This window comes from Gossypium hirsutum, chromosome D06 (genome assembly GCF_007990345.1).
Source record: "Gossypium hirsutum isolate 1008001.06 chromosome D06, Gossypium_hirsutum_v2.1, whole genome shotgun sequence".
Classification (NCBI taxonomy): domain Eukaryota; kingdom Viridiplantae; phylum Streptophyta; class Magnoliopsida; order Malvales; family Malvaceae; genus Gossypium; species Gossypium hirsutum.
This window is the reverse complement of record NC_053442.1, coordinates 18,559,738-18,572,943: the sequence shown is the minus strand read 5'-3', so window position 1 is coordinate 18,572,943 and position 13,206 is coordinate 18,559,738. Positions and strand designations below refer to the sequence as shown.

At 30.7% G+C, this 13,206-nt stretch overlaps 1 long non-coding RNA gene across 3 annotated transcripts; it reads left to right on the top strand.

Annotated features, from left to right (window-relative positions):
* The first annotated feature begins 8,261 nt into the window (after positions 1 to 8,261).
* Positions 8,262 to 10,501, top strand: LOC107901476 (uncharacterized). Of its 3 annotated transcripts, none has more exons than XR_005914767.1 (3): positions 8,311 to 8,885; positions 9,195 to 9,970; positions 10,102 to 10,501. It is a non-coding gene; the product is annotated as an uncharacterized lncRNA (long non-coding RNA). The 3 variants fall into 3 exon arrangements; XR_005914768.1 differs by having other exon boundaries at positions 8,336 to 8,885; positions 9,195 to 9,584; XR_001685263.2 differs by having other exon boundaries at positions 8,262 to 8,885; positions 9,195 to 10,501.
* Positions 10,502 to 13,206: the final 2,705 nt, after the last annotated feature.

The window sequence follows — 13,206 nt, the reverse complement described above, 5'->3', positions numbered from 1 at the left end:
GCATGTGATATACCAGGGCCATATAAATGGGTGGCAACACTTAAGTGGTAAGAGACCTTTGTATTAGTGTCAAATGTAAATGCAATGAATGAAAGTTTTGATATTGAAATGGTGTCAATGAGACATATTGGTTAGGAGTTTAGGATAATTTTTTAAAGTGTGTTTTGATATGTTTGAATAGATTTAACATTAGGTATAAGTATGGTTATGAGTTTTGATATGATTTGAGTTAGGTAACTTATTTGTAAAGTCACCATATGTTGTACACGGCCTGGCACACAACCATGTGTCCCCACACGGGTTGGTGAAATGGCCGTGTAACTTCTGAAAGAAGTTGATTTTTACACCACATGGCTCTAGAAAGTTATACAGGCTGGCCACATGCCCGTGTGGTACTGTTCATATGGTATTTAATTTTACACGTGATCAGGAACACGGTCGTGTGACTTTAAGTTTGAAATTATGTATCTAGGTCCACACGACTTAGCGACACAGCTATGTGACTCTCTTCCATATGGTTTCAGTTAGTTACACGGCTTGACGACACAACCGTGTGACTCAGGCACACATGGCCATAGTCTATCACATGGTCTAGATACACGGCTTAGTTACATGGCCTAGTCACAGGGCCGTATGACATTTTTTGGAAATTTTATAATTTGGCCCATAGGTCTCAGAGAGTTACACCGCAGTGTAACTCAAGACTACACAGTCTTAGCCTTTCACATGGCCGTATGACCTCTATTTTACATATTTTCCTTTATTTTGTGAAATGTTTCAATTTAGTCTCTGTTCAATCTCGAACTTGTTTTAGACCTTTCATAAGCTCGATTAAGATTTGGATTAGGTTGTTAATCATGTTTTGCATAGATTATTAAAATGATAAAATTATTTTTAAATCAGAATTACATGTGGTGATCTTTGTTTTCCATGATAGCATCCTGTAGCTCGGGTCTGGTGATCAGATCAAGTATGGGGTGTTACAATCATGATTTTCAGATGGATGTTAAAGAGCGATGAAATATGAAGAATGTACATCCCTTTTCTCAAGAAAGCATTGTTTCAAGCACAATAACTAGCACTCCAACTGATATTGTAAGTAAAGATTGAATTATTGCCAACCTCTATTTTTTTTATCTCCCCATCTTTTGAATTATGTGGTTAATAACACTTTGTTAATGTTTATTTTATTTACAAAGTTTTACAAACTTTAGAACACTTTCATTTGCAACTTCTTCTACTTTACAACTTTTTTGTATTTAGTTGCAAAACTGAAAGTGTTTCTTTGGATATACTTGAATAGGGGATATCTTTTGTAATTAGGTCATCATATGGAACACATTTGATACAAACTTTAGAATACTTTCATTTGCAACTTCTTTTACTTTACAACTTTTTTGTATTTAGTTGCAAAACTGAAAGTGTTCTTTTGGATATACTTGAATAGGGGATATCTTTTGTAATTGGGCCATCATATGGAACACATTTGATACTGAAAACTTGACATTGCTTATATTAAGGGTTGATATCTAAATTCAAAACAAAACTCTATTTTGTTACATTTGCAAGGTCTTGTTCTTATGTTATTCTCATGTGGATATGTCAGTGTATGAATCTATTGACTAACATTTTATAGTTACCTCATTCAAACCATTTTTAAACATATGTGACTCTCTTTACCTTTTAAACACTTACACTACTTTAAATAACCATTTCTAGTATTGATATTACAAAATTTCATGACCTTAATAGACAACAATTCCATGCATGTTAAGTAAACAAAAATGAATTTCTGGATCAGTAAACCTAATTCTCATATTTTAAACATGATAAAAATTGTCACAGATTTCTTAACCTTAAACCACACTATTTCCTAAACCTTTATCTCATTACCATTCTAATCAAGCACAACCCTAACTTCGTTACCAAAACAAAACCCACAACCACTAAACTTAGAAAATATTAACATGCACAACCATTACAACAACAATCAAGGAGATGAAGAAGAAGAAAAATTTTTCTCTCTTTCTTTCCCTTTCCATCTCTCTGAATTTCTTCAGCAACCCAAGAATTATTGTTTCACAAGTCCCCAATAAGAACTATGATTTTGAAAAATTCTTAGGTGGAATTATGTTTTTTTTCTAAATTTCCACATCATCCTTTTGTCCAAGTTTATTAGTCAATTGATGAAAAATGATAATAAAAAACCCCCAAAAAGTTGTGTGACCAATTTAAAACTTTTATAGATGAATGGCAAAATTTTGACCAACAGTTTACTCAAAATTTAATAAACTTCAAAGACTAAAGGTGAGTATTCGATCAAATCGAGTGAAAAATTTTTTAGTTAATTGAGTTGGCAAGTCATATTTTATCATCCTAACTCGATTTAAATTTTTTCGAATCAAGTCGAGTGGAATGAAATCCAAGTTGAGTCGAATTGAATTAAATAAAATTGTTCAAGTCAAATTAAAATATTAAACATGTCAAATTAAAATGTTGTTACAATATAATTAATTCCATGTTAGAGCCCATAAATTTGAAACCATATATATTTGAAAACTTTTTCAAAGCAAAAGAGATAAAATTGAATCATTAATTAACTTATTTATGTACTAAAATTATTATTTTAGAATAATTTTAAAATTTTAACTTTATTTATATATTCTTTAGAATTTTTTAAATTTTTATAAATATTTTGAATTTTAAAAATTATATTGAATTTGTGAAAATTATTTTGAATGTTTTTATAATTTTTGTTAGGAGAGAGACCAATTTGTTCATTTTCAAAATTGATAGGAATCAAATGGGTGTTTACATCAATCTGTTATACGAATTATTCGAGTTATTCGAATTATAAAATTCAACTCAACTGAAACTCGAAATTTAAATTACTTATTTGAGTTGACTCAAATAACTTGAAATTCAATTTCTTTTTCGATTTTTTCGAATCAAATCGAATTTTACTCACTCTAATTAAATACCATTCCAATTTTTAAATTTAGAGCATTGCTTAGAATGGTGAGTTGAGATGAGGACTTGCTTTGAAAGTAGTTTAATAGCGATAGAGATGGGAAGACGTAAGAAAATGATGTCACTATTACTCCCACTTAACAAATCATGGAAACATTATTGTTTGGTGAGTTAAAATAACGTTCACAATAAGTGCAGAAACAATAGCCCCATTCATTGTTGCCTAACCGAAAGCAAGCGAAGACCGAGTTTTGATTGGAGTTGCAAGTTTCAAATCCCACGGATTTAATAGATTATGAGCATTTGATTTTGATGCCATTTGGAAGGACTAGAGCAACCAAAGCCACCCACTGTTTTCCTTTTAATATATGGCGACTTTCTCTGTATTAGCAGTGATGAGTTTACTGTAACAATAACATTAAAACTAATTGTTAAGAAGATGGAACATAGAGGTGAGCATGCAAAAGGGTCAAATGCAAACATCAAATCAAGAAGAAGTTATCGTCATGCACAACATCATCAACCATTGTTGATGGACGTAAATCTTATAAACCTATTATAGTTGCTGCTGCCAATTCCCAGGGTCCGGAAAAGAATTCAAAATCCATTTGAATACTGATCTCATTTATAGTTGGGTTTTATATTGATTTTGATTAGCTTATCATTTCATTCTACTCATTTCTACTTTTCATGCATTAGTTAAATATTGAAAAAATAAATCTTTTTTTTTAATATTTAAAAAACCAGTGAATCAAATAATTGATAAAATTCAGTTTGATTTTTAGTTATTTTAGAAAAAAAGAATGTTAAATGTTAACTGTGATGCTTACCAATATGTCTATATGTCTTATCATCATACCATGTATCTTGTCAACTCAAATCAATCGTATACATTGAGGCTGAATTGGATGCCAATTTTTTTTTTTTTTTGAAAAGACAACGAGGATTTCTTTCCAGATTTTGTAACTAAATAGTGTTTTAGTGAATAATGCTCATAGATATCCATTAATCATATAATATAAAAAAATAAGTAAGGTGTTATAAATGAAAGGTGTCAAGTTAATGAAACGGGGGTTCAATGAGCCAGGCCTTCACCTTTCTAGTGTTTAGTGGACCCATTTAACAGCTACTAATTCTCTTTATAAAACTTTCTTTTCCATTAAAATAGCTTAAATGCTAAAAATAATTTCACATTAAATAATTAATTAATTAAGCTTTTAATGGATAATAACATTTAACTCAAACCTTTGAATTATGAATTACGCAATTAAACCTTTAAAATTTACTTTTCCATCGAAATTATTGACAGGTTATTTTTTAATTAAAAAATAGGACGGAATCAATTACTAACTAATAGAAATGCCATTTGAGTTGGATCGTAAGAACTAAATATCTAGACGGATCTGATCAGCAACTTTAGCTGAAGCTACATGAAAAACTTGTGATCCAACAAGATCTTCCTTCATTATACTTGCCTTAATATGGGAGGCAAAATTCGCTTCTCTTGGAATCTGTTTGATGACTACATGCCAATCACGCTTGTAAAGTTCTTGAATTCTTGAGATCAAATCTCTATTCATATGTCTTTTGAGGCCACCAAGGATATTTTTAACAGCTATAGCGCAATCAGTCTCAACTATCACTGCAAATTGTAGCCCATCGTAAATGGCCCAAACCTCAGCTTGTTCAACACTACGCCTCTCAATATTTCTCCAATCCCCCATAACCATTCAACATGCTCATTCCTTGTGACGACTGCTGAACAAGCAATACTCGAGGACGAATTACGCACTCCATCAACATTCAATTTAAAAGAACCAGTGGATGCTGGGATCCATCTACAATCCCTACTGCGGTTACTAGAAGAAACCCCGACCCTCTTTATTCTCATCTTGATGCATCTTGCCCAACTCCACGAAGATTGGATGTGATATTGACAAGTTATTAAGTAATGACATGATGGATTATATGGAAAAATTTTAAAAATTTTAGAGTTAATTTATCTTTTGCCCCCTAATTTTGGTTACTTTTACCTAATCGGAATCTTAAAATTATTTTGAACCTAATTGATACTTAAACTTCAAATTTATAACACACTTTGGTATACTACAACAAAACAACCCTAAGACGACACTTTTGGGCCAACACTTTCCTAAGTGTCGGGATAGACTTGTCAACATACACTTTGGTCAACTATTTGTATAAGGGTTGGGATATGCATGCTTAAGATAACGCTTAAATAAGAGCCGGCTTTGCCCAATACTGTGTCAACTTTTGTTATATCTTTCCCAACTATATAACAATATCGCCATATGAAAAGCCTAAGACGATTCTTTTTGGACTATGTTGACCCTTTTTTGTGTCGTTTAAATTTATACCTTTAAGCAAATTTTTTAGGTGTTGGAAAAATCTAATCATATCCCGACTTTTTAGGAAGAGTTGGGAAAATGTTAACCTATCCAAACTTTTATTTTTCGTTTGAAAATATTTTATCTAACCCAACCTTTTTTTGTGTTGCCTTCGTTATTATTTTAAATACTAAACTATATTATGTTAAATTTTAAATTTATATTATTATTTAGTCTAATTATTTTATTTTTACTTTCCCCCGTTTTTCCCAAATCAAAATATTATTCCTATTTCCTAATTCCTATCCCGAAATCAAACCCCCCAAATAAAAAATCAAAAGCCCTAAATCAAACCCTCCATCCTTCTTCAGTTCTTCTTCATCAATTTCTGAGGAGTTTAGGCAAATCCCTCACCCGTCTCAAGTCTCCAGTCACTTGTCCCTCACCGCAACTGTGGGTGTTGCTGATATTGTTGCTGTAAAAGTTGCAGCTGTGGCAAACGTTGTTGATGTTGTTGCTGCTGCAAAACAAACTGCCTTTGGATCTTCGAAACTGGTGTTCCTTCTCGTCACTCCATTCTCTTCAGTCTTCACCTAGACTTTTCTGCATCTCTTTGACCCTAGACCCAGTAGTCCAGATTTGTCCCATCTAATCATCGTAACAACTATGAAACACTTTTTTTCGCTTTTATTTTAGATTTGTGGGTTTGATTTCATGTTTTTGATGATGTTCCGATTTTATTGGGCTTTGTTTAATTCATTTTGAGTTTGTTATTAAAAGGAAAAAGAAATTATTGCTTTCTTGGCATTATTATTGATTTTGGGTAAAGGATTTGCTTTTTATGTTTTGAGTTTGCATGGATGTGATTCAGATTGGATCAAATAAGGTCAGAAGATTGGTATTTTGGGTGTAATTTATGTGCCTTAAATCTTATCCTAAGACAAATCTATGAAGGGGGATATAGATTACTTTACACTTACTGGATAATGTGAAGGTGGAGATATATAAGTTTCTAAGTTGAATTGAGAATTTTGATTAGGTTTTTTTTTTTGAAATGTTTGCAATTGTTGTAATCTGTCTATATCGTTTGTTCTCTTATTCCTTTTTAAGAGAGCTGAATTGATGAAGAAATCAAATGGGGTGTATTTCTCTTTATACCCCTTAATTTTACATTTTAGTTTGCTGTTATAGCTAACAGTTAAAAATGATGATCATGAACACTATACAGAAATGTCGAAACTTTTTGCAAACAAAAACTGTGATGGCTTTTATTTTGAAAATGAAAATAAAAAGATCGGGAGTCGCCACTGACATTTTTTTTTGAGGTGTGATCGGATTACCTTACAACTTTATAGTTTTGATAAAACGTTTTGATTTTATTAAAATAATGATTTTGGTCTACGCAATTCTAAGAAAACGAGTTTGGGAGTTGATTACATGCGAGTAAGGATTAACACCCTTGTCATGCCCAAAATTGGTACATAATTAATTTAATTAATATCTTAATGTCGAAAAATTAAAAATTCGAAAAGAAATTTAAAAATATGATCTTTTTATTAAAATTACTTAAAAATTTTAAAGTAGGGTGTATTTCTCGTTAATAGCAAAAAAGAATTATATCCCGTGAGTTAGGATACAATATCTTAAATTTCGATATGAGAATAAACACCCAAATTTATTTATTTTTAGAAATTATGATCACCTCGTTTTCAGAAAAGAAATCATATCCAGTAAGTTGGAACACGATTTTTTTCTGATTTACGAGATAATTTTCAAGAAAATGTTTTTTTATTTAAAAATTCGCAATATTTGAAATTATCGAAAAATCGAGACCCCGTAAGTTAGAGTACGATCTTTTCGAAAATCCCAAACACTGAGTGTTACACTATTTTGGAGGCTTTTGAATAAAATGATTTTAAAACTTAAATCATATTAAACATAATTTTTGAGCAATTAAAGCGTGATGGAAATAATACTGCACAACGAAAAGTGATAATTTGTAAACTAAAATACACGCTAACGAATGACAAATAACCAATGAATACCAACAAGCAATACAATACACATGAGAACAATAATTTTATATTATATACTATGCAAATACTAACATTTAAAAGCTAATAAATTAAAAGTCAATTTTGAAAGAAATATCAAACAAATTAACACAAATAAAATATAACAGTTTTTAAAATAAAAACAAATAGCATGTAAGTAAGGAAATTTAAAATCATCAATATAAGAAATTTAAAATCATCAATATAAACAATAAATTATAGGCATAAAATTTCAAAATAAACAATATACATATATAAGTTTAAAATAAATCAAAAATGAAAATGAAAATAAATAGTATGTGAAATAATAATACTTAAATGAATTTTAAAGTAAATATTGTATAAGAAGAAAATCAAAATAAGTAATACATAAAATAATACATATTAGTCTAAATAAGTAATATATATGAAATGATAATCTTAATATAAATAATATATATAATAATATTATATACAAAAAGTTGAAATAAACAAAATATATAATAAAATAGGATTTAAAATAGATATGTAAAACAATTTAAATAAGTGATAAAATAAATAAATAAATAAATAAATAAATAGTACGTGAAAACAAGTTTTAAATAGTTATAAATCAATTTAAAGCAAATAGTATAGAATAATTTTAAAATTAATATATAAAGCAACTAGAAATAAAATAATATACAAAATAACTTAAAATAAACCATTTACAAAGCCTATTAAAATAACATATAATGAGTTAAATATAGTATATAAAAGAGGAATTTTAAAATAAATCAATTTAAAGATAAACAAATTTTGAAATAACATATTAAAAAAAATTAAACTAAATAACATATATATTTTTAAAATAGGTACTATATACAAAAGTTTAAAATATATAAATAAAGTAATGTAAAAATAGAAAATAAAATGGTTTAAAATGTAAAATATATTAAAACAATTTAAATAAAGGTTAAGGATCAAATTGAAATTACAACAAAATATGGGGGTATAAATAATAAATGATGAAAGGATGCCAGGGACCATATAAAAATGCACGAGAAGAAACAGGGATCTAAACAGAAAATATCCCGGTCTCTTCTATGCGCAGCGTTTCGATAGGTACTAAAGTGAAGCAATTATAAAAATATGTGGTGCGATTCGCAAATATAAAAAACAAATAAGGGCCGAATTGTAGTATGCCTCAAATATGGAGGGACTAGGGGAATAAATATCCCGAAACTCAAAACACGCGGATCCCCAAGAAGCAGGTCGGGTCGCGCACAGGCTATAGCCTAAACAACGTCGTTTCGGCGCCTATGAGCTCCTGTTCAAAACGGCACCGTATGGCAGCACTATTTAAACCAAAATTCCTTTTTTAAAAAAAGAAAATTAGCAACCTGAAAATAAAAAAAAACTGATACTCTCTGCTGGGGTTTTGGCCCTAGCTTTTACGCCGCTCGGAAACTCTGCCGATCTTTAGCCTTACAGTCCTCGCTCGTGCTCCGATTACGACGAAGCGAACGGGGATCCGATCGGCACCGTCATGAAGGTAAATCCCTCTTTTATTATTCGTTATCCCTTTTACATTCAATAAATAAAACAAATCTGGAACAAAAAAGAAAATAATCGAAAAAAAGAAATCTCATATCACCTTTCAAATACTCTGTTTTTTATTGCTTTTTGATTTTCTTTTGGCCATTTTCTTTGCTGATTACGTATCCTCCTTTTTACAACTTTGAATCGGCTTTTTATAGCCAAAATAATATGAAATTACAACAAATAAAAATTATATTCTGTTATTCATTGGCCTTTTCTGTTATTTTGTTTTTCGCTGCTTTTGTTGTGGTTTTTGTTGTAGGTACACGCCTGGAGGCGCACGCGTGCGGAGGCGCAACATGCGCGGGGAAGTCTGGTTGGCATGCGGCGCACGTGGAGGGTGGACGGAGGAGTGGTGCTGGAAGCTGTTAGATTTTAGGGTTTCGATTAATTGGGGAATATTTTGGGCTGATTCAAGGGTTGGGTTCAGTATTTTGGATTGGGCCTTTAGATTTTATTTTTTGGTTTTGTAATCTGGACGGTTTAATTGGACGTTTTTATTAATTTTTTGATTTGGTTTCTTTTTAAATTTGGTTAATATTGGGCTAGGCTAAAATTGGCCTATTACAAGAAACTTTGCAAGTGGTTTGCATAATTGTTTTTGGTAGTTGAATATTTGCATTCAAATTTTACTCTGCATCGCAACCTGAAGGTATGTGTGTAAAATTAGATTAGTCTTTCTATCACAAAATGATTTATGGATTGATTTATAATCACTGCACTCTCTTGGTAGTGTTCCAACATCTTTCTTACCAAAGATCAAGATGTACACCTTGTTGAGTTTGTCTTCTTATTTTTCTTATCAGTGTCTTACATGTTCTCTATCTTTTTCCCTTTCTTTTTTGTTATCATTGAGGTATATTTGATATTCTACTTGGTTGCATGCGTCCTAAATTGCTTGCAGATATTCCTTATGGTTTCAAGTCTGATATGCCATTTAAGGAGTATGCATTTGATATGTGCAGATCTTTTTTTTTCTAAATTGCTTCTTCTTGAAAATGGTGTTATATTTATGAGATGGTTGCTCGTCGCCCTTCTGTGAGTGTTATGCTTTTTATGCTAAAACAAATTTCAAAACTTGTATTTGGAGTAAAACCTCTCAAGTTTAAGTAAACTTTACATTTCTATTATTATACAAGGTTGTTCATTGTAATTATGCATATATGTAGGAAGCAGAATCTTGATTCTATGCGGAGGCCATAGAGCGAGAAGCTTATTTGATAGTCACGGTAGAAGAAAGGTTTATGAAATTAACTAAAATTCGAGAGGCAAAGTTTATGAATATGATGGATGCTCGTGAGAAAAAGTATAAGGCTCTCCTCAACGAGTTGATGAATGCAATTGTCCTAGAATTTTTGATGTCATGGGAAACAGATTGACAACATGTTGGCAATGCATTCATTGAATGAAGTTACCAAATGATGTAATGGAGAACAAGTTGGCAATATGTTGTCAATGTGTTGACTGTTTCTTTTAGGATTTTGTATATAAACTAATAAGTGCATTATTCAGTGGTAATTTTGTATTAATATGATCATTTTACGTTAATTAAATGTTCAATTAATATCATCTTAAACTTGTCCAAACCTAACACATACAAATTTGCTCATATTTTGTCAAAATAGGCTCTTCAAAAGTTGGGAAAACAAGTTGTAAAAAACATGGGACTTGAGCCAATTATGTAAAGTATCGACACAGACAAGGTCTATCCCAACCTCTTTAAGGTTGTCTTAGACAGGTCTACCCCAACCTCTTTAAGGTTGGATAGAATGGTCTATTATAACTTTTTAAAATTCGGTATATGAATGCTCTATTCTGATCTTTTTTGGGTCGTTTATTTCCTCCTATCCCAACCTATTTTAAAGGTTGGCCTTGACTAGGTATTTGCCAACCCTTCAATAAAGGTCGGCCTATGTTGAATTATGCCGATGCTTTTTTCGAAGCATCGTGATATCTATGCCAACAGTGCTAACAATGACATTTTCGAAAGCGTCAAGAGAATCATCGAAGTAAAAAAAAGGTGTTGCTGTAGGCCTATTTTGTTGTAGTGGTATCTTAGTAGTAGACTTGTCCAAGGATCGGGTAGCCCTCTTGACCAGACTAGGGTTGGCTTGGACAAAAATTTTCGTATCTCGAGCCAACTGTTATTTCTATTTAGAATGAAGAAACTTAGAAATATATATTTTTTACCTGTTTAGAATGAAAAAGTTTGGGTAAGAATTTCGTATATCAAGGCAGTTGTTTTTTTTTAAAATATACATGCATATGTTGTGGTTTTCTTGATTTTGCAATCAGAAATTTCATTGTTTTTTATTTTTCTACTATTTTATTTTGTTCAACGCCAATATCAGAGTTTTTAGGATTTATGGTACTCGAATTGTTTCATGACTCTTGAAATATTTGAACTTGTGAAAACTATTTAAATAAATAAATAAAAATTAAAAAAAAAACAAATGAAACTATACCTCACAGTCAAATAACCTATATTCTCAAAAGTATGCCTCGAGAGGCAAGAGTCATCATCAGCGGTGCATAAGTAGGTTTCAGCCTTTCATAAGCCTACCAATTTTTAGCTGGCAACATAAGCTCTTTTTGGCAAAAAAAAAAAAACAGCAAAGTGATTTTTTGAATAAAAAACCAAACCCAAACTCAAAACCACAATAAAATGCTTTTGGAGAGTTTGCTAGAATGGTACAGAGGGGAAAGCGAGGTTGCCAGAATGGCCCTGTTCTGGTTTACCCATTTACAAAGAGAAGAGAAAGAAAAAAAAATTTTTGAATTATTTATAGAGAGGTCCTTAAACTTTAGTCAAAAGTAAAAAAAAAGTCACGTCGCTATTTAATTGGTTAATTTTTCACGTCAGCAATCTATTAGTAGATTAATGGAATTTTTAGCGATAGTGACTAGTTCAAACAATTATTTTAATTAGAATGACTAAATTGAGAAAAAAATTATGTGATCAAAATAGGATAAACCCTATTTTAGAGTAACCTTTTATTGTAATTTACCTAAAATAATAATTAATGAAGTGGCACTAAAGCTATCTAGTCTAAGCTTGAATAGGAACCTAAGTGAGAATATTCAAACAATAATTATATATACGGTGTAAAACAATTAATTAATTAATTAATCATGAAAATCAAATTCACTACCAAACACATAAAAATTATACATAAAATATGTGTTAAATCTCTATAGTAATATTTTATGAATTTTTTGAAACTGTGCATGATTTATTTTAAGTTTAGTTTTCACATGAATATAAGTAAAAGGTTAAAGAAATTGATAATAATTTGAATTTACAAATTTGATGTATATGTCATTTTTAAATAATATTTAGGGTTTTAAATTAATTTTTTTAATATTTAGGGATGTAGGGAATTAACCTATGTATGCAACGAACAAGTAAATAAAGTAGAAATAAAAAAGATCAAACACACAAATTTACATAGAAAAACTCCTCAGAAGAGGACAAAAAATCACAAACAAAAGTAGATTTCACTATAATAAATGGAGAGTACAAAATATGGAGAGAATAAAAAAGAAAACTCAAAGCCCCGAAAGAAAAACCCATTAAAATAAAGAACATAATTCTCTCAATCTAAATATTTTTTGTTTTGTAAAACCTAGAGTAACAAAGGCTTATTTATAGGCTGAAATTCGTAGCATATATGATTAGAATATCCCTAAGTTAATTAAAGTTTAAGTGGGAATCTAAAACAAAATTTAATTGAAAGAAGAAAGTTGAGAAACTTTAGGTGCACATCGCCACGTCATGACGTGGTGTTTGGTCGTCGAGACGAAGAAGGATCGCGTCGTCAAGACGAAGAATTTCTTATCGTCATGACATCGGCTGATTGCCGAGACAAAGAGCTTCTCCTCATTACGATGTCACACACTGTTTAATCAAAATACGAGGCATACTTCCACAAATCTCCACCTTGACTCATATTTCACTTAACTCCTTTGATAAGCCTTGTTATGGACCTAATTGGATCTTCATCAGATACTCACCAAGTCCAAGCAATGCTCAAACTTTGAAACATGAAGAGTCTTTGTCAAAATGTTGGTCGGGTTGTGTTTTGTGTCAATTTTATGAATTTGAACATCCCCTTGAATGATTACCTCTCAAAGAAAATGATAACAAATGTCTATGTGCTTTGTCCTTTTGTGATGCATCTGATCTTTGGTGAGATGTACGGAACTTTGACTATCACAATATATGAAAATTGCTCTGTTTTCACTTACCAATTTACTAAACAGGCCTTTTAACC